This window comes from Schistocerca nitens, chromosome 5 (assembly GCF_023898315.1).
Source record: "Schistocerca nitens isolate TAMUIC-IGC-003100 chromosome 5, iqSchNite1.1, whole genome shotgun sequence".
NCBI lineage: Eukaryota > Metazoa > Arthropoda > Insecta > Orthoptera > Acrididae > Schistocerca > Schistocerca nitens.
The window spans coordinates 465,159,515-465,181,780 of record NC_064618.1 but is presented as its reverse complement, the minus strand read 5'-3'; the positions used below and the strand labels follow the sequence as shown (position 1 = coordinate 465,181,780).

General features: G+C 44.0%; 1 protein-coding gene across 1 annotated transcript in view; it reads left to right on the top strand.

The window, feature by feature from the left end:
- LOC126260532 (photoreceptor-specific nuclear receptor-like) overlaps window positions 1–22,266 on the top strand; it is a 184,925-nt gene that overhangs the window by 10,841 nt on the left and 151,818 nt on the right. The window lies entirely within an intron of this gene.

Here is a 22,266-nt window from a genome sequence, read left to right as displayed (position 1 = left end):
GCTTGTTACAGTATACAAATCCAGCTTTAATAATAAAAAGGAGACATGTACACAGTCAGACCTAACGATTATACCATTAACTACTGAATTAGAGAGAATTCTTGTGTTAAGAAGTGTGTCCGCTGCTGCCACATCAAATGGGATATTTTGGGGAGTCACTTGGTTAGAACGTCATCAAACCTGTACTGCCAGTCGGAATGGCAGTCTAGACAGGGATGGGCAAGAGCTGCTTTATCAGCGCAATTTATCGCAGCCAGATAGAGGGTTCGATCGTATGGGAACTTGATCCTGGCCGTGCGAGCACTGAGCTTTTAATGTACCATCGTGACAAGGGTGTACCGTGAGTAATTCGACTACAGGAACGCCGCCGTCTGCAGAGTCAACTGAAGTGGGCAACAGCAGGTTGATGACGAAGGCTGTCATCGACTATCGCAATTATAACAGCTAATAGACAGGCCATTATGCAACAAATCACTCAGTACTTCAAAGCCAGACAGCAACAACAAGGGAGTATGCATATTATGCAGAACCAGTTCCTCACTGTGTTGTAGAAAAGTCACCGCCTCACACGCGTACCTCTGCTCGTGACACGTCACAGACCACTAAGATAAGCTTGGGCGCAGAGACATCGTCACTGGATGTCAGAAAACACGTTTGTACATGCCAATGACAGAATACGAGTGTCGAAAACCCCATGCCGTACGTAATACACCCCGCTTTCTATGTGCGTGCCCTGAAGACAGGCAGTGAAAATATTCTCCTCTGAACGATAATTAGCGATTAGAATCAGACTGCTGATCGTCTGCCGTAGTTCTTCTCCGGTGAACGTTGTAGAAACCTACTGTCCAAATAAATGCGTCTGTTCACTTCTGATCCATTTGGTCCCACATTGTGTCAGGTTTGAGGGACATTCCACGTATAATGCCGTGTTTATAAGGATCCTTGTGTGGCCCTCGGGTCAGCTTATCTCAGGTCAATTAATAAGACTGAGACGCCAAGTAGCGAGATGTGCGCAGCTTGGATCCAGCGATTTGTGAGCAGCGATTGAACTGCCGTGAATTAGTCTGCCGTGCAGTGTCGCTGCTGTCATTGAGAACAAAAGTTGTGATGTTACACGCAACTTTAGTATAATTTAAATTAGTTGGCATCTGAAATATAAGGCCCAAAACTACGACGTCTCACAAGTACTGTAAGCAAGAAGTTACCACAGCGCTCTCCTACAAGAATCGCGTTATAATGTGCAATTCACCTATGATACATGCTATATCTCTGGCATTCGACAGCGACATCGATAACCTGCGATGTCCGTTATCATCGACTCCTCCAGCGGAGAGCAGGAGGTTCCAGCCGGAGATAAAATTCCACCACCGGGCGGCTGCAAGACACTTCGAATCCAGCTGGAGATAAAATTCCAACGCCGAACGTCTGCAAGACACTTCGAATCCTGTTGTCTCTATGTCACTTAACGCCGTATGTCCGTGTCTTGGTAGTTTACTGGATTTCATGTGGAATGTGTTTGTATTGCTGCGCTACGATTTATTGATAGATTTGCTTGATCCTGGACGATCTCAGTCACTCTTTTGGTGTGCTCTACAACTTATCTCCAACCCACACGGACTAGAATTATGAAATATCAAGTGATTACAGTGTATCCATATTATATGTGTAATAACGAGTATGCTGCACTGTAACACTAGCAAGTTGGCGATCAGGACTCGAAATTAACGTTCGTGTGGGGATAACAGACTAAGCCGAGGGATCATGAAATCGGAATTCAAGAAACTGTGGCAGCAACAGCTGCAACTCCAAATGCAACAGCAGGCACAGCAAGATGAACAACGAAATCAACTATTGCTACTTCAGATGCAAATTCTGGAACAACAGCAGCTCATCAAGCAAGAACAGTAACCATCATCACCATTCGTCCCATTTCATCCAGAAGACGAAAAATGGAACTCATACTATAACGCCTGCAGCTTAGCGTAGCATAACCGTCGTTGCTGAACATAGTGCTTTCTACTAACCTGCAAATACTGTGTCTTCTACAAAAGTTACGTACTCTCGACAAACCTGAGTGTTTAGGTTTGTCTTAAATCCATACTTTGCTCTCTGAAAAACAAAAGCTCTTATGAGTTTAATGGTATTTCAAACAGAATTCTGAAACGTTCCAACTTAATAAGGACTGTCATTAGTGACATACGTACTGCATGACTGCCACAGGAAATGTTTCCAGACAGGTTAAAATATGTATTTATTAAACTACTTCATAGGGAATGTGACAAGACAGACTTAAACAGGTATCGCCCAATTTCCTTACTGACATCCTTTTCCAAAATATTAGAAAAAGTAATTTTTCGTAGCATATCACAGTTTGATTCCAGAAAACTTGCTCGACTGACAATGCTATTTATACATTCACTTATCAAATAGTACAAGCCTTAAATAATAATATATCGGTAGTTGGTACCTTTTGTGACCTTTCCAAGGCCTTCGATTGTGTATATCCTGATACGCTCGTAGAAAAATTCATTTTTATGCAACTGATGGCTTGAAACATAGCTGATCTGAATCAAACTTGACAAACAGAATGCAAAGGGTTTTGTTGAATAGTTCAATGTCGGAAAGGTTGAAAATTTTAGTGACTGGGATAAAAATCACAAATGTACTCCTACAGGGCTCAATTCTGATTCCACTATCTTTCCTTACATACACACATCAAAAAATGTTTTTTATCACCCTGGTTCCCAGAACTCTTGAACATAGACGTTGACTGTGGATATTGTATCACAGACACAGTCCCTTTGACTGTTCAGAGATGTCACTAAACCCGCCAAAAGATGTAAACAACCATGCATGAGCAGCGCTTATTAGACGGAGGGGGTCCTAAAGCCGATCAGTTCCAGTCATTCCACCAAGATGGAGGTACACGGCTCATGTTGTCTGTAGTTTAACCATGTCTAGACGGTCAATTCCGCGGTCCGATACCGTCCGCATTGTTACTTTGTTCCAGGAAGGGCTCTCAACAGGGGAAGTGTCCAGGCGTCTCTGAGTGAATCAAAGCCATGTTGTTCGGACATGGAGGAGATACATAGAGACAGGAACTGTCGATGACATGCCTCGCTCAGGCCGCCCAAGGGCTACTACTGCAGTGGGTGACCGCTACCTACGTTTATGGCTCGGAGGAACTCTCACAGTAACGCCACCATGTTGAATAATGCTTTTCGTGCAGCCACAGGAAGTCGTGTTATGACTCAAACTGTGCGTAATAGTCTGCATGATGCGCAACTTCACTCCCGACGTCCATGGCGAGGTTCATCTTTGCAACCACGACACCACGCAGCGCGGTACAGGTGGGCCCAACAACATGCCGAATGGACCGCTCAGTATTGGTATCACGTTCTCTTCACCGATGAGTGTCGCATATGCCTTCAATCAGACAATCGTCGGAGACGTGTTTGGAGGCAACCAGGTCAGGCTGAACGCCTCAGACACACTGTCCAGCGAGTGCAGCGAGGTGGAGATTCCCTGCTGTTTTGGGGTGGCATTATGCGGGGCCGACGTACGCCGCTGGTGGTCACGGAAGGCGCCGTAACGGCTGTACGATACGTGAATGCTATCCTCCAACCGATAGTGCGACCATATCGGCAGCATATTGGCGAGGCATTCGTCTTCATGGATGACAATTCGCACACCCATCATGCACATCTTGTGAATGACTTCCTTCAGGAGAACGACATTGCTCGACTAGAGAGGTCAGCATATTATCCAGACATGAACCCTATCAAACATGCTTGGGATAGATTGAAAAGGGTTGTTTATAACGACATCGTTCGACTACAGTGGTCAGCATGTTATTCAGACATGAACCCTATCAAACATGCTTGGGATAGATTGAAAAGGGTTGTTTATAACGACATCGCTCGACTACAGTGGTCAGCATGTTATTCAGACATGAACCCTATCAAACATGCTTGGGATAGATTAAAAAGGGTTGTTTATGGACGATGTGACTCATCAACCACTCTGAGGGATCTACGCCGAATCGCCATTGAGGATTGAGACACTTTGGACCAGCAGTGTGTCGATGAACTTGTGGATAGTATGCCACGACGAATACAGGCATGCATCAATGCAAGAGTACGTGCTACTGGGTATTAGAGACTGGTGTGTACAGCGATCTGGACCACCACCTCTGAAGGTCTCGCTGTATGGTGATACAACATGTAATACGTGGCTTTCATGAGCAATAAAAAGGGCGGAAATAATATTTATGTTGATCTCTATTCCAATTTTCTGTAGAGGTTCCGGAACTCTCGGAACCGAGGTAATGCAAAGTTTTTTTTGATGTGTCTATGTGAAAGACCTTCCACCTAACATACAACAACCAAAATTAGTAGTTTATGCAAACTATACTTGTGGTATAATAAATCCCATTAGAAAGAAAGCAACAGAAGAGTTAGTAAATGATATTTTCCAAAGCTTTATGAAGTGGTTCTCTGAAAATGGACTTTCCCTAAACTTTGAAAAAATATACTACATTCAGTTCTGTATAACTAATAAAGTCATACCAACAGTTGATGTAGGACATGAGCAGGAGTCAGTACGTAGGGTAGAATGCTCCAGATTTTTGGGTGTCCATGTTATTGAAAACTTGAACTGGAAGTAGTATATCACTGAGCTGCTCAATCAATTAAGTTCAGCTGCTTTTGTTTTCGCATAATTGCTAACCTTGGAAACAAACGTATCATCCTCCTCACATATTCTACATATTTACACACAATAATGTCGTAAAGAATAATTTTTTGGGTAAATCATCACTTACAAAGAAAGTATTGATTGCACAAAAGCGAGTAGTAAGAATAATATGTGATGTTCACCCTCAGAATTTTTGTTGGTACCTCTTCAAGTAGCTAAGCATTTAATCTGCGCCGTCACAATACATATTTTGGCTAAGAAAATTCTTCATAAATAATCCATCACAAGTTGAGAAGAACAGTGAAGTACACAACTACAACACTAGAGGAAAAATGAGCTTTTTACCCATTGTTAAAGCTGTTAAGTGGCTCAGAGAGGAGATCAACATGAGGCAATAAAAGTTTTTGATCATTTGTCCAATAGCATGAAATATCTGATAGGAAGCGCATCAAGTTTTAAATTCAATTTAAAATGATTTTTCCTGGACAACATCTTCTATTCCATTAACGAATTCCTACTTAAAAATTGGTAACCTGAAAAAAATTTAAATTGTAGTTGCATGAGTAGGAATAAAATCATAATGTGTTCATTAATCATGTATACATATCCTGTAAACATCATTTTGGTAAAAAAAATCGTTCAAATACTCTATGGAACACGTAACTAACTAAGTAAGCTCTAGGAGCAGCAAACACGGGCTGTAGCGGACAGACTCGCTTTTCTTCGTTGTCGCAAGAAGTCCCACCAGTCAAATGTTGTATGGGCAACTGATCTCAAGCGATTGATCATTAAATGTCGATTCTTCCCTGAAAAGTAAAACTATAAACAGTCCCACGCTCAGTCATTAGTGCGTAATATATAATACGAGGCCTGTTCAGAAAGTAAGCTCCGATTGATTGCCAAATTGAAACCACAGTGAACATCAGAAATGTTTTACTTGTAACAATTAGCTACACCTTTCAGCTACTTCTCTACGTAGTCGCCGTTCTGACTTAGACTTTTGTCATAGCGTTGTACCAACTTTTCAATAGCCTCATCATAGAAGGCAGCCGCCAGTGCTTTCCGCCAATTCTCCACGCTGGCCTACACCTCGTTGTCTGTGTCAAAATGTTGTCTTCAACGACAGCGGTTCATGTGACCAGAGATAAAACTCAGGGGGAGACAATTGCGGACTGTATTGTGGGTAATCTAACATTTCCATTTGAAAACGATGCAGGAGCATCTTCATTGCCCCTGCAGAATGCGGCTGAGAATTGTCTTGAAGAAGAAACAGCACGACAGTTATGTAATATTAGCTGCATAGCTTCAGGCGAAATTTCTCACCAGGCCCTCGTACTTGGCGGCAGACACTATTTTCTAGACATCTTTACGCACTCACTGCGAGCTCAGAAATGAGAAGAGCGACGTGATGCTAACTGGGGTTATACTAGAGACACTACCCAACACATCTGTGCAAAGCTTTATCGGATTTTCATAGTCGTTTCCATTTCGCGACCGATCGGAGCTTACTTTCTGAACGCCCCTCGTATTTACGTATGCACCCGACAAACAAGTGTGAGCACGGGCACTGAAATTATCAAATCCTACTCCCGAAGTAGTGTTATCGATAGCAAAATCTTTTAAAATGTTAAACGTAGCACAGCGCCTTTCACAGGGCCTTTCAAGGAAAGCAGAATATTATCGGTAAAACCGCTTAAAATATCGAACACAGCATTGCAAAATTTTGAACAAAATGAGACTGATTTCATTAACCGGCGTTCCTAGTCACGCCATAGTGAGCGTGATCGGCAGTCATCAAGTTTATCTTAGTGTTCCGCTTACGTGGTAACGCTCATGCACTGTCCAGACTGCGGTAAGGTCTGTAGGCTATATCATTTCTTCCCGGATATCAGGAAACGTCTGAGACTGAGCGATATCAATCCCAGCTGGGGTTTGATTCACATTCTGACAGGTCACGGTCCTTACCGTGCGCCCTTACACCGCGTAGGCCGCAGCCAGAGAACTACTCGTACATGTGGGGAACGTGGATCCCCAGAGCATATTCTCGTTCACTGCCGCCGATACAGAGCAGCACACCAGACACTAACGCAGTACGACAACGACATGGTACGGGAAATAAGAGACAAAGAGGAGTGGGAGATAATAAATAAATTCGCTGATGGTATCTCAAGGACAGACAGACATGGCCGTATAACAGAACACTGCAAAAAACACGAAGCACGTAAGAGAGTTCCAATTCGTACGCCAACACTGACAGCAGTACCAGAACACAAACTCACTTAAACCGCGAACACTTTCATCAACACGTACCTCAGACTACCTTACACAACATCTAGAACAATTAAACTGTATTAGAATGAAAGTGCAATGCAATCAACCCTGAAAACATGTTCTAAGTTAAGAATAAACAGCAGGCGTATCAATCCCGCGGTTATTATATCACTGTTGGGATGTAACACTTGTAACTAAACACTTAGTATATAAGAGACATAACTGTAAAATTCAAGACACATAATATACGAATTGAAGGATAATTAACAACACCAAGAAATAACATACTTTACACTCACACACACTGTTCAAATGGTTCAAATGGCTCTGAGCACTATGGGACTTAACATCAGAGGTCATCAGTCCGCTAGAACTTAGAACTACTTAAATGTAACTAACCTAAGGACATGACACATATCCATGCCCGAGGCAAGTTTCGAACCTGCGACCGTAGCAGTCGCGCGGTTCCGGACTGAAGCGCCTAGAACCGCTCGGCCACCGCGGCCGGCCACACACTGTGCTTTCCACAGTGTACATAATAGTTCCAGTGTCTTTATAAATAGTGTTTAGAAACACTAATCCGTAAATTAAACCGTAGCGAACTGGACTGCAAGGCTAGACGGCATTCCGAAGCTTTAAGAGCAAGCTAGCTTATTTAGGGTAATATTAATCTCTCTTTCAATCCAAGTCTTTCCTATCATCTAGCATCATACCTTCCTGAAATCTGAAAATTTTTGTGTTTTTCTTTTAATTTCTAATGTACTTCCAATTTATTACTACCTTCATTGTAAATGCTGAAAATTATAAATGCTGTTTGCAATATGGAATATGTTTTGCAATCTACATGAGAAGCTGTAAAATGAACGACCTGTCATAAAATGTAAAGCAACAGGTATGTAAACCTACAACATGCCCATGTTAGTACAACCTTCGCCCTTGCTACTCGCTACACACAAAGTTATGGGCTCGGATCTTCTGACGGCTCCCAAGATGGGTACTAGGAATCATCAGAGTCACCCGGGGACGACAATTGTTCACAGTGGACGCCATGCTGGAACGACACGCCAACCAGCTGCACCCACGCCTACCGGGTTCCTCCTCGAGACAACCACTGCTGCGCCCGTAGCCTGCTCAATGCAATTCAGATATCTGGTTCAGAGCTGGTCCCTCTTGGCCATCTTCAGCAGTATCGATTTCCAGCACGAACCCACACACCAGCTCCAGCCGACTCCAACACCACCACCATACGCCCAGCGCAAGCAGAGGGCACAATGACATCAGACTTCGAGATGGACTGCGAATGTTTAGCTGGCTTACCCACAAGTAAGAAACGTCAGCGGGATGTCACATGGGCCTGGTCAAAAAATTGGTTCAAATGGCTCTAAGCACTGTGGGACTTAACATCTGAGGTCATCAGTCCCCTAGACTTAGAACTACTTAAGCCTAACTAACCTAAGGACCTCACACACATCCATGCCCGAGGCGGGATTCGAACCTGCGATCGTAGCAGCAGCGCGGTTCCGGACTGAACTGCTTAGAACCGATCGGCAACCGCGGCCGGCTTGGGCCTGGTCGCTGACGTCAAGTTGGAGATAAAAACCGAGTGCTGGGTGCCTGCAAGACACTTAGAATCATGCAGTACTAAAGTCTCTACCACTCTTACACCCTCTTTTCGTGACCTAACTGTTCACTGGCTTTCAATGGACTAAGTTTGTAGTGCTGTGCTACGGATTATTTAGGGATGTGCTTGATCTTGGGCAACCTGAATTATTCTTTTAGTGTGTTCTTCAATTTACGATGACATAACGTGGACTGTAGTCGAAAACCATCAAGTGATTATAGTATATCCACGTCTTATGTATAAGTAAGAGTGTGTTGCATCGTAGCAGTTGTAAAAGGCTATACATCTCTGAAGTGTCCCTAAACAAGTCAAAAACCTGATCTTAATTTTAATTAGGGATACAGTCATTTTTTCTTGAAATAGGCGAAATTTGTAGAGCACTTTAGGCCGGCATCTTTAAACCAGATGTTTATATGAGTGTTAATGTGTAACAGTTAACTAACTGAATCAGTGAACGCAATGACCGAGATGCTAAATTACAGCTGGGGAGAAGTGAGGATCAAATCCTCTCCCGGCTATTTAACTCACGCCAGTTTTGTCTGATGGAAAACAGTGCGACGGTTCATTCCACAAGGTTATGACCAATTTTTTTCCTTGTCCTTGACTAATTGATGATGTGCTCCTTCTTCAACAACCTTGAGTTTACCTAGGCAATATACTGACGCTTGCATAATTTAATATGGATGCATATTTTTTATTACAGAAACACTTACCGTCGGTAACAGTTTATTTCTCCCTCCGTCTTCCTGATGTTAGCTCGAATTCGAACGCTTTGATCCTTTCACGGTTGTTGTTGAAACTTACAGAAATGCCGATGTCCTCTTCTCAGTCCTGCCCTATGAACGGTGTAGTTACACAGACAGATCACCATCGGTAACGTCATATACTCTCTCACCATAAGGCTATGGAGAGAGTGAGTGTTTCACTGTGTAATCGAATGAACGCAATAACATAACTCCTTAACAGGTTGAAACGTTTTGCCGGATGGGGACCCGTCAAGGTACATCGGATTTTAGCGAGCGACATTCCTACCATATGAACTAACAGCAACACCTCACGACTTGAATTTGAGGCACAGCCTGACAACATATTTGTCCTAACTGGCAATCACACAAAAGCGCCCTCGGAATGACGGGTATGCTGAAACACTCCCGAGTATATTGGAGAGCAAGACACACATACAGCCAAGCCATATGTTTTCTATGGGGCCGTATGCCATGTTCAGATAGCCAATTTGATAAAGAAGGATCGGGCTGAAAGCCGCGCTACGGTATAGCTTTAATTTGTCAGGACATTTCATTGCGGAAAGATTCACAATTTAATGAAGGAGCAGTACCGAGGTTATTATCCACCAGCTGTCGAAAATGTGTGATTCACTCAACACAAATGTTTCGTAACTACCACTGCATTATTCCATGACCAAGTTCTGTAAAACAAGAAATCATTATAAAACATTACTACACATAATAACAAACATATAATGTGAATCTATCTATATTGTTCTGTAGTATTATACGCTTAATATACCATCAGGCTCAGTCATAATTAATAAGCAAGCAGCAGTCATGCATTGTCAGACGTGTAAGAATCTTCCTGGTACATCTCATGGTGGCACATTAGCACTCTCACAAATCTCAGTTTGTTAAGTAAAGTCAATTGCCCTCACCTACCAAAGAAATAAGTTTACGTCATACTCGCCAACGAGACCGCTGTCGACCGTAAAATCTTTGAATCATTATGTGGTAAATCGTGGCAAATCCTAAAAACAAAGGTTCGATATTTTTATCCATTGAGAAAAACCAACAGGAAACATTAACTCAAAGAAAATTAAGGAGATTTTGTTGGTGGCAGCTTTTCACGAGAACGTCGCTCAGAAATGCATCTTGCACGCTTCGGTCTTATTTATCAGACTGGCTTATTGCTCCGTTAAAGTGCAAAATATCTCTGTTTCCTATAAATTTGACATCAACCAACCTTGTTGTTCTAAATGAAGTACTTTCAATCTGTTCCTGATGCTTCATAACGAGAGCTGTTCATTCTTAAGGTGCTTTGCCACCACCAATGAAACAGTCTCTTCATTATTATGCTCTTCAAACCTTGCCTTAAAGTCCCTTCCCGCCTCACCCATATACTCCATCTCATAATCCTGACATTCTATTTCATAAACTCCCGCTTTCTGCACCCAGTTCTCACCTAGGCTAATTTTATACTTCGGACTTACTACAGGTTCTTTTCTGTCCGGAATGCTCCTTTGTTGTTGAGTGACCTCTCTAGCTCGTATGTGATATAACACCCCAATATGTCACGACTCTATAATTCTGAGGATTTATCTCGTTTTGTTGATTTCTGTGCCCAACCGTTGCATCAGTCCTATCTATTAAACCTCCGTCATTTTTCCTTCATTTATAAATCTTGATAATGGGATAATAAGTCCCGAAGCATGCTGAATTAAACAACTCACATATTTTCGACAGTTAGTGTCTACTGACTCCTGATAAAACTGTCCGATGGTTTCATAACAGTTAATCAAGGAACTTGACGCAGTGTACGGTTGTCAAGTTCCGCGGGACACTACGTCCCCTTGACCTTTTTAGGTCCTACAGAGAGTTTCAAACTGTGAAGTTTGAAACTCTGTACTAGCTGTAATTTCTGCATAACTTACGAAACACCCACGGATAATAACATTACCAATTCTAAGGAGAACTTTCCTCGTTATGTACTGTCCAATGGAGAGTGTATCATATTCGTCATCGAGTGTTCAGCGACTCTGGACATTGTCAGATTAAAATCAATAACACAAACTTGAAACTCAATCCGTACACGCTAAATTAATCTCAGACTCTCGTTTCAACACAAGTTCCTACGACGATTCCTACTGTGTTAGCAGCACCCACCCATGGCTAAACTGTCAGAGACGGTAAACCTACACGTTTCTTCCGTCTTAAAAAGAAATTTATCCCGTATGCATAAAATAGCAGTAGTGCTCCTTTCATTTCACACTGTGTCTACTTAAGCCACAATCTGCAGATTCTTTGGGACGTTTATATATCGTCACACTTATCAGTGTTCTTATCCTAATACGACTTTTAACATACTGAACACTTTCATTCTTTTGTTTTAACTTTTCCCTTTCCATTTAGTCATAGTTCTGATTTTGTATTACTGTTACTAAACTGATGGGAAAAAATCATAACACCAAGGACTTGTGCGACATAAACTAAAGTTGGGGGGCTTACTTCTACATCGGAGAGATGATGTCTACTCAAATTTCGCGCCAGACGCATAAGAGTGGCAATAGTAGCACCACAATGAGGATGCAAATCTGGCTTGTTCAAATTAATTACGGGAAAGCAACCGCGTGACGTCATCGACAACGTCGATATTTCGACAGGAGCACAACTTTCTATTTCCAAGGCAAAATTCACCCGGCTTCATTCTCGTAGAGAGAAGTTCAGGTCTAAAATCAGTTTGCTTTAAATATGCGCTGTAACGGTCGTGAGCATTAATTATCTTCGAGACTGAACGTGGTTGACATGGCGTTAGTCAAGAATACCTTAAAAGCGACAAAGACACCATTGTCGACACCTCGCGGGTTGACGAGGTCGTGTAATAGGCCTACGAGAAGCTGGAGGTTCCTTCTGCGATACCGTAGAAAGATTTGGCAGGAATGGAACCAGCGCCATTTCCCACTTGAGTGCTCATTGGAGGTCAGGGTGAATGTCTGTTGTGTTTTCTGATGAAAGCTGATTCTGTCTCGGTGCCAGTGACGGCCTTTGTTGGTTAGAAGGGGACCAGTCGAACGCCTGCAACCAGCGTGTCTGCGTTCTAGACACAATGGACCTACACCTGGAGTTATGGACTGGGTTGCGATTTCGTATGACAGCAGGAACACTCTCGTGGTCATCCCAAGATTCTGAACGAAAAATTATTAATCAGTCTGATGATTCGATCTGTTGTGTTGCCGTTCATGGACAGCATTTCAGGGAATTTTACAGCGGGATAACGCTCGCCCACATACCGCTGTTGTAACCCAACATGTTATACAGAGTGTCGACATGTCAACTTGGCCTGCTCCATCACCGGATCGGTCTCCAATGGAGCACATATGGGACATCATCGGACGACAACACCAGCGTCATCCACAATCAGCAATAACTCTCCTTGTGTTGACCGACTAAGTGCAAGAGGCACGGAACTCCATCCCACAAACTGACATCCGGCACCTGTACAACACAAAGCATGCATTAATTATTAGGTAAAAGTTTGTGTATTTCCAGAACGAATATTCCCTCTGCAGCGGAATGCACGCTGTTATAAGATTGTAAATAATCCGAAGACTGCAGCTGAGCAATTTCTTCCTCAACTCCCTTCTGTCAGGAGTTAAAGCCAAGCGAGAGATTCAGGAAACGTTCTGTAGGATTTACAAGGTAGAAAGGAGGTAAAATGGATTCAGACACAGTAACTCAGTTAATTGTCAGTGAATGGATAGGTTCTGGGTTAGAGTGCCAGTACAACACATATTCGTAGTTTCAGTCTTTCAGGAAGATTTATTTGTGTTTACATTGTTATGTGTAAGATGTCTGTTCTGGCGTAAGAGAGGGTCAACAGGTCCTAATAAAGTGCATAAATAAAATAAAAATATTTCGATCTGCTATTCCTGAGCCAGGTGTCGACTCGCTAGCATACATTACCGACCTCAGTTCTGGATATTAAAAGGATACCAGACAGTAACAGACGTTGCCTGGTTACTCATGTTTCTTAATCATTTATTAGATAGAAAAGAAATTACTTCAGTCGGTTTTCGGTATTTTGACCTGTCCCTTCCTTCTCATACTCCATTCCTACACCAAACGATTTCTTTTCCCTGGCAGTAGTACAAGTTGGGCTGAAATTGCTCCAAATGTTGCAGAGTTATGTTTACTTAGCCACTCCTCCCCCACAAATAGGGATGTGTTACCCCGACAGCAATTTTTTATACATAATAATTTGTATTTCTAATACATGTGGAAGAAATTTCACCGTGCATTTCATAGTTACGATAAAATAACATCTTCTTCTCTTTCCTACTCCCAGCAACATTCTGAGGAGTGACAGTCGTCTCCTAGACCCATAGCATTTTTTCTCAGTCATGTGGATACCAAGTTTTGCTGAATTGTACCACTCCTTCATGTCATTTCCCTCTGCACATTTCTGTTACCAGTCAGTTCAGAACCCGCAAGAAACTGTGGATTCGACACTAGTACAATCCGTTTTCGATTATTTTTACATTCCCTTCACTCTCTTACCTCACCTGCCCCTCCGGCTAAGTATACCATACGTATCTTATTCAAACATTGCATTTTCCTATGTAATAAAGCATGCACGATAATGAGCAAATCCACTTTTACAACGTATTACAGCAGCGATTCTGCGTGGCATGGCTTTGACAATTCCCCGATAGATTTCCGCGAATACGTAGCAGCAGATGTCTACGCACAGGTCACTTAGTTTTCGTAAATTACGCGCCAGTGGTTTGTAGGTGCATAAGAGAGGTGTCCATAGGAGTTACAATCAGACGCATTTAGTGTAGAAGATATCAACATCAGTTTGCTACCATGCTTCTCGAAGCATTGTCGTATTATTCTGGCCGTGTGATACGGGCAGTTATCCTCGTGGAAGATGTCATCACTGTCGCAGAAGACATCAGGCATTAAGGGATGCAGATGCTCTGCAACAATGCTCACATAGTACATAGCTCTCATGGTGCATTCGATTACTCTCACAGGTCCCGTGGAAGTGGGCAGTGATCATAATGTTTTGGTTCATGAGTGTAGGTATCAAGTTTGCTAGAAATTGTTCCACGCGTTCCACAATTATGTTTCCATGTCACCAGTTTCAAGTGTAGTCCCAAAAATTAAGTACTACTGGTGATGTCTTACCCCTACCGTAATATTTACTGTTACGTAAGTCAAACTGCACCAAGTTTGGTTGGAATTACTATAGGAATTCCAAAACTATGCTGGGAAAAACACACACATCCATTTCTACCACCGAGCGAGGTGGCGCAGTGGTTAACACACTGGACTCGCATTCGGGAGGACGACGGTTCAATCCCGCGTCCAGCCATCCTGATTTAGGTTTTCCCTGATATCCCTAGACCACTTCAGGCAAATGCCGGGATGGTTCCTTCGAAAGGGCACGGCCGATTTCCTTCCCCATCCTTCCCTAATCCGAGCTTGTGCTCCATCTCTAATGACCTCGTTGTCGACGGGACGTTAAACACTAATCTCCTCCATTTCTACCATACACCCAAAGTCTTTAAAAAATGCACTTTATATTCCTTTAGGCGGTAGTGGTGGCAAAAAGTAGAAAAAAACAGCGTTCCATCCCTGCTTTGCGCGGGTAGCATTAATTATCTACGGCCAGATGATTTGCTTGGCTCGGCGGTAACACTCGTAAACTATACACACCAAACCTCCCTCGTGAATCAGTCTCTCTGTTAGTCAAAACTATATCAAAATCCCTACATTACTGTGGTTCCTGAGGTTAGTCTTCATGCACAGACAGAAAAAACGCGGCAGGGGTCCTTGATTTAGAAATATGTACAGATATCCTATGAATACATGTATAAATATTTATTGAAAAACGATCCATTCTGGCTTATGACAGAACCTGTCGACACCACAGGTGATTTTCGGTGTGGTTCGCACTCACTCTTACACTTTCTGCAGGCCTTCGTCTCAAAGAATCTTAAACAACCCCGCTGCCATCGGATCTGGTTGCGTGTATAGGGATTCGTGATGCTACAACGTGTACACGTAGTCGGTCGGTGTTGGATAACCAATGCCTTTAAATGTCCGCATAACCAGAAATGTGTGGTTTTACTCGTAAGGGCAGATGAACAGGCAGGCTATGCTACTTGATCTCATCCACCAGTCCATCCCTCACTAAACGTTTGTGCTAAGTACCGTCGTACAAAGAGTAGAACATACGTGGTGCCTCGTCCCATGTAGCAGAATGCCATGACTGCCATTTTCCACGTAGAACGCTAATAGTCCATTTCACCGTTCACATTATTCACAGTCCACAGTATCACTAGTCATATCCTGATGCCAATAACCACAGAAAGACACGTACGGAAAGATTGACATAGGAGATGGCTGTAAATTCTATGTCAAGAAGCAACATCAGAGCCTGAGAAATGAGTACAGAGACAAACCCTAAAAAGAAATGAGCAAAGAACGTCAACACAATGACAGCCTATGCCACTCGACCACTCGGCGCAGGAGGTAAAATGGCCCATATCTGAACAAGCGTTTGTTTCCGATCATATGCTTGTTCGTCTTTTTCTGTTTTCAACGAGTACAATTCCTGTATAAAAATGAGACACCTACTTTGAACACTGCGTAAATACATTGGTTGGACAAAAACAGAGAAAAACCGCGAGAAATGCATGCTTGAACATAAATGCAGATGTTAGCTAAGCCTGCGGCTGGCGCTATTGTGTTTGACCATGAAGAGCATCTGTGGCATGCCCTGAATACGTTGCAAGTGTCTGTTGTACTCAGAGCGGCGTTGTGCGTAACTATGAGTGCATTATGTCTGAGCTAGGTGAATTTGAATTGTTGGCGCTCATGTAGGGGGTCCTTCCGTAAGCAATGTAGACTTTGGTGTTTCAAAAGGCACCTTATCGAAGATTTATACCACATGCAGGAAAAGCGGAAAACGTCATCCGCTGTCACTACGCAGACGAAAGTGTGTATTGAGCGGTTGTGACAGATGGTCATTGAAGAGGACTGTGATGAAAAGCCGGCCTGGGTGGCCGAGCGGTTCTAAGCGCTACAGTCTGGAACCGCGCTACCGCTACGGTCGCAGGTACGAATCCTGCCTCGGGCATGGATGTGTGTGCTGGCCTTAGGTTAGTTAGGTTTAAGTAGTTCTAAGTTCTAGGGGAATGATAACCTTAGAAGTTAAGTCCTATAGTGCTCAGAGCCATTTGAACCATTTTGTGATGAAAAATGGAGAACGTCAGCTGTGAAAGTCAGTGCAGAAATGAATGTCGCACTAGCAAACGCTGGAATTACTGATTCAAATGCCCGTAACAGGAAAACCTGGTTCAAATGGCTCTAAGCACTATGGGACTTAACATCTGAGGTCATCAGTCCCCTAGACTTAGAACTAATTAAACCTAACTAACCTAAGGACATCACACACATCCATGCCCGAGGCAGGATTCGAACCTGCGACCGTAGCAGCAGTGCAGTTCCGGACTGAAGCGCCTAGAACCGCGAAAATCTGGTGCTGAAGCTATAAAACCTGGACTATGGACCAATGCAAGAAAGTCATTTCGTCGAATGGTATCACAAGGACCTCCTGGTTACTTTGCAAGGTCGCGTTAGTGCCAAAGGTATGCGACATTTTGGCTGACGAAGTCCAACTAGTGGTACAATATTTGTTCCCTAATGGCGATACTGTGTTGCAAGACGACATGGCCCCAGCGTTGGCACTGGTATTCTGGGCACCAGAATGAATTGCGCGTCTCCCCTTTCCACCACTGTCACTAGATCTCAGTATTATCGTACTTTTGTGGTCCATTTTGGAGAGAAGGGTGCGTGAACGCTACCCGCCTTCATCGTAGTTAGCTGAACTTGCCGCTACTTTGCTCGAAGAATAGTGTAAGATTCGCTTGAAAGCCACACAGGACGTGTGTTTATACATTCCGAGATGACCTCGTAAATCTTGGCAAGATTATATTTCGCTGCTTCAGTTCTTCAACCGTATCAGTTGGAGTACTGTACGTTTCACCTTTTGGATGACCCCAGATAGAAAACTACAGAGGTTTCAGATTAGATGAATCTGGAGCCATCATAGGCCATATTGGCACCCTGTATGTCGTGTGACGTCGGCTACCGAGAGAGGTGGCGCAGTAGTTAACACAATGGGCTCGCATTTGGGAGGACGGCGGTTCAATCCCGCGTCTGGCCATCCTGATTTAGGTTTCCCGTGATTTCCCTAAATCGCTCCAGGCAAATGCCGCGTTGGTCCCTCTCAAAGGGCACGGCCAACTTCTTTCCCCATCCTTCCTTAATCCGGTGAGACCGATGACCTCGCTGTTCGGCCTCCTCCCTCAAATAACCTAACCTAACCCGACATCGGCAGCAAAATGTGCTGGTGCCCCATCATACATCAGTCACATTCACCACCGTAAGCCACGGGTGAAGTTTTAGCCCAGTTATATGGGAACTTAATAGTGAAGTTTACGTTTCAAATACATTTGTAGTAACTAGGTCAATGCATCGTATTGCAGTTAGTGGCGGTTTGCTACCACTCACCCGTAGTGATCTAGCAAACGCCTCGTTAGTGGATCCATGTTTACTGAATCATTTTTGGTTCTAGTATGTCTAACATGCGGGTAAAAACCAATGTTATTCATCTTTTATACTTGAGTGGCCTTGTTTTTAAGTAAACACGTTTCGCCTGTTCATTCTAGGCATCACCAGTGGTTTACATAAGAAAGAAAATTATGTCAGTACACAAATGAAATTTCTTGACAGCGGATTTAAATAATGTAACTATTTAAAGTTAAAGAGTTGCGATTTGTCACTTGCTTTCATTATTTTCATGTATCCATTCGTTCTTCTGTAGCACTACACGCACACAGTATCAGTTTCCAGTTGGTGGTAGGTCGCTTTTACACATTTCACTATACACAACCTTTCCCTCTGCATACTGAAAATGACTTTGCTAACTTGTAGGACTGAGTGAGGGATCGTGGGAGCTGTAAAGGATGAGAGTGGAGTGGCAGGTTGGATGGGGATGGACGGAGGGTGGGTGGTCTGCTAACAAGGACAGTCTGTGTGTGTGTGTGTGTGTGTGTGTGGGCGAGTGTGCGCGCGTGCGCGTTTGTCTGCAAGGTCAATGTTCTCGGTTACGCATGCTACTACAAAAAATTACGAACTAGCAGAAAAAAATAAAACTAAAACATACAAAACATTATTTTAAAAACAATACTTAAAAAAATAAAAGACACACACAAACAGAGACTAACACACCTCCTTTACTGCGATACCAACCCACCCCTCCATTATCACAGTTACAGTTCCCATGATCCCTCACAGAAAGTGAGCAAGGCCATGTGCAGTGTACAGCAGGAAAAGTTTTCTATACTGAAATGCTAAAGTGTGATATACTGTCAGTTGGAAATCTATATTGTGGACACCCAGTGCCTACAGAAGAGCCAATGGAGACGTGAAAAAGAGTAGATAAATCAAAGTAAGTGATAAATTAGAACGATATCAAAAATGGTTCAAATGGCTCTGAGCACTATGGGACTTAACTTCTGAGGTCATCAGTCCCCTAGAACGTAGAACTACTTAAACCTAACTAACCTAAGGACATCACACACATCTATGCCCGAGGCAGGATTCGAACCTGCGACCGTAGCGGTCGCGCGGTTCCAGGCTGTAGCGCCTAGAACCGCTCGGCCACTCCGGCCGGCCTAGAACGATATAATTGTAAATAGTTGCATTATATAAATTTCCTGCCACGAAACACTACATAACTCCTAATAAAACATGTACAATTATACGCTTTTTATGTAGACCGCTGATGATGTGTAGTACAAATGGGTGAAACATGTTTGGTTGAAAAGAGTCAGACGAGTGACATTTGTTTCTGTCGATGTGGTAAACATAATTGAAGTAGCAACTGAGTAAAATGGCTGCAGTAATACTTCCGCTGTCAGTTATAAGACAGCCCGTATGTTGCTGCAGCTACATTAAAATGAAGCCGTCACTCGGCACGGCAGCAGGCCAGGACAAGACACGCCGGCCTGACGGCTGCTGTGATCGCACCGCGCCGGTCCCTGGACCGCAGCGCCGCGCCGCGCCGGGTGGGGCCGCCTTGTGGCGCAGTCATTAAAGCGAGTCCCTCGGCGTAATCCCGGCGCTCTCGAGCCGCGACCCGAGTGTGAAACCCAAATCAATTAGGGAGCGGGGGCCTAATCCGTAAGCCGGTTACGCTGACGCTTGACGTGAATCACTGCACGCTAAACGGGCGCGCCGCAGCCGGCCGCACAAAGCGATCGGCCCGGCCCGGTCCGGGGAAGGAGAAGCAATCGGCCGCCGCCAGCGGCGCAGATGAATTTCGAAAAGGCGGGATTTGGCGGTGTGGCGCGGCGCGGCGAGGTCCCGGGTCCCGAGGGACGGCCATAATACGGCCGCCGGGATCCCGCGCTGAGCCGCGCCAGACACGCGCAGCTGCCGCCCCATCGGATCGCGGCCGCCGGCGCCAATCCGCCTCCTCCCGATACTCGGCGCGGCGCGGGGGAGCGTCGGAGATGAGATGGGACGGTATCCCTCAAGACGCTGCTGCTTCCTGGCTGTGGATAATGTCCGGTCCCCGAGCTCACTCCCAAATCACCTCCGTCCATTCCCTTCTCTCTTTCGTAAGCAGAACCCTCCACGGCATCATTAAATCACGTTAGCTGGACGTGGCGCATACGAATGTGTGTGTGTGTTCGTTCCACATCTCCTCGTAAACCACTCGAACGATTTCAACCAAACTTGGTACACATATTACGTACTATCTGGAAAGAAATGCTGTGGGGATAACAACCAGCACCCTCTTGTTGGAATTCAGGTGTGATAGCGTGGAAAGAGAAGGGGGAGGAAAAAATGACGGGCAGAGAGGGGGGATGAGAAGAGGGACAAAGACATGAGGGAGGAGGAGACGGACAGAGAAAGGAGGAGGGAAAATGGCAAAGGAAGAGAAGAAAAGGAGATGGATAGAGAGGTGGGAGGAGGAGATATAGCCGGCCGAAGTGGCCGTGCGGTTAAAGGCGCTGCAGTCTGGAACCGCAGGACCGCTACGGTCGCAGGTTCGAATCCTGCCTCGGGCATGGATGTTTGTGATGTCCTTAGGTTAGTTAGGTTTAACTAGTTCTAAGTTCTAGGGGACTAATGACCTCAGCAGTTGAGTCCCATAGTGCTCAGAGCCATTTGAACCATTTTTGAGGAGGAGATAGACAGAAGAAGGAAACAGGAGGAGATTAACAGAGAGAGGGGGAGCAGGAGACGGACTGAGAGAGGATGAAAGAGGAAATGGACAGAAGTAGGATGAGGAGAAAATGGACAGAGATAGGAGAGAGAAGGAACAGATGGAGAAAGGGGAGAGGAGAGGGGAGGAGGAGATGGACAAAGAGAGGGGAGGGAAGGAGACGGACATAGAGCTATTCATCGTGTTGTATTGCCCCTGTTAATATATACTGATAAAATAAACATCGCCCTGGACTAATTTGGAAGCACTCTAACGAATAGGCACATAAAATTCCGCTTCCCGTCAACACTGGGCGTCACATGAGAGACGTGGGCTGACTGCAGCTACAAATGGCAAACGCGAATTGTATATATCCGCCGAAACATCGGAGTATATAATGATCCATTCGTTTTCTAAACTAGTTTTTCCAAAGCATTACGCATAAAAATATGATCGACGCACGAATAGAACCATAAAATCCCCAAGTTTAAATATTACTATGAGTACCCATGTGGTCACACGACACACGTCCTAGCGGTAGTCGAATTCGTCCACGCCTTGTGTACCAACATGGTCATCACAGCAAAACTGATGAATTCTCTGAGCTGTTTCAGACTTCTTAGCACTGAGTATACGTAAAAATGTTAGTTAATGTACCCCCAAAGGAAAGAGCCACAACCAATACAACGACGCGGAAGCTCGTCGTTAGGTAGCAACAAGCATCGTTGCTCTAATGACGGAGAACCCCTTCTTGTTGGAAGATGAAATTCTGGGAATCATCAGTCAGTTGTGGAAACAACCACAATGTAACATGTCTAGGTAAGAGGCACACGTCACAATCTTCTCACAGGAGAGAAACGGCCCATGCAGCTTCATCTGTGACATCGCACAGAAAGATTGGCTTTCGGCGAATTTCGTTTGTGCTCCATAGTTTCAAGAGGATGTTCACTGCCCCAGTCTCTCACATTGTGGCGATTAAACTTTCCAGATAAATGGAAGTTTGGTTTGTCGCTGAATGTCGGGTTGGAGGTGTCACTAGAGTCGGTTTAACAAAGTTTTATAAAGAAATATATAAGTAACTGGAAGCAGTGAGATTCCTCTGTATACGTTCGCATCTGTATTTCTCCTTTCTTATAAACTGGGCGTACAAGGCACTCTTCCATTATTTTGCGATTTTCTCCGTTTTTTTTAGACTTTTGGTATGATTCTGTCGCTTTTAGGTGTTAGGTCTTCGTGGTCCAATTTCCATAATTTTGACATAATCTCATCTTCGCCAGGTGCTCTATTGATTTTCAGTGATCGATTATGTACACTATTTCTTCGTGTGAGGTGGAAGCTAATCAGAATTTAGCGCTGGTTTTGTAAATCGGAGTTGTTCAGATGGTGCTTCGCAATTGAGGAGTGTATTGAAATATTTGGCTAGAATTTCACATTTATTTTTTGTATTAATTTGCAGGAACCATCATCTACATATAAATCTACATACGTACTGCGGAAGCCACCTTAGGCGCATGGCGGAGGGTACCTTGTTGCGCTACTAGCGATTATCTTTCCTGTTACACTCCCAAATGAGGAGAGGGAAAAACGACCATCTATGTACCTCAGTACGATCCCTAATTTCTCGTATCTTCATGGTTCTTGCTCGAAATGTACCCTGGCGGCAG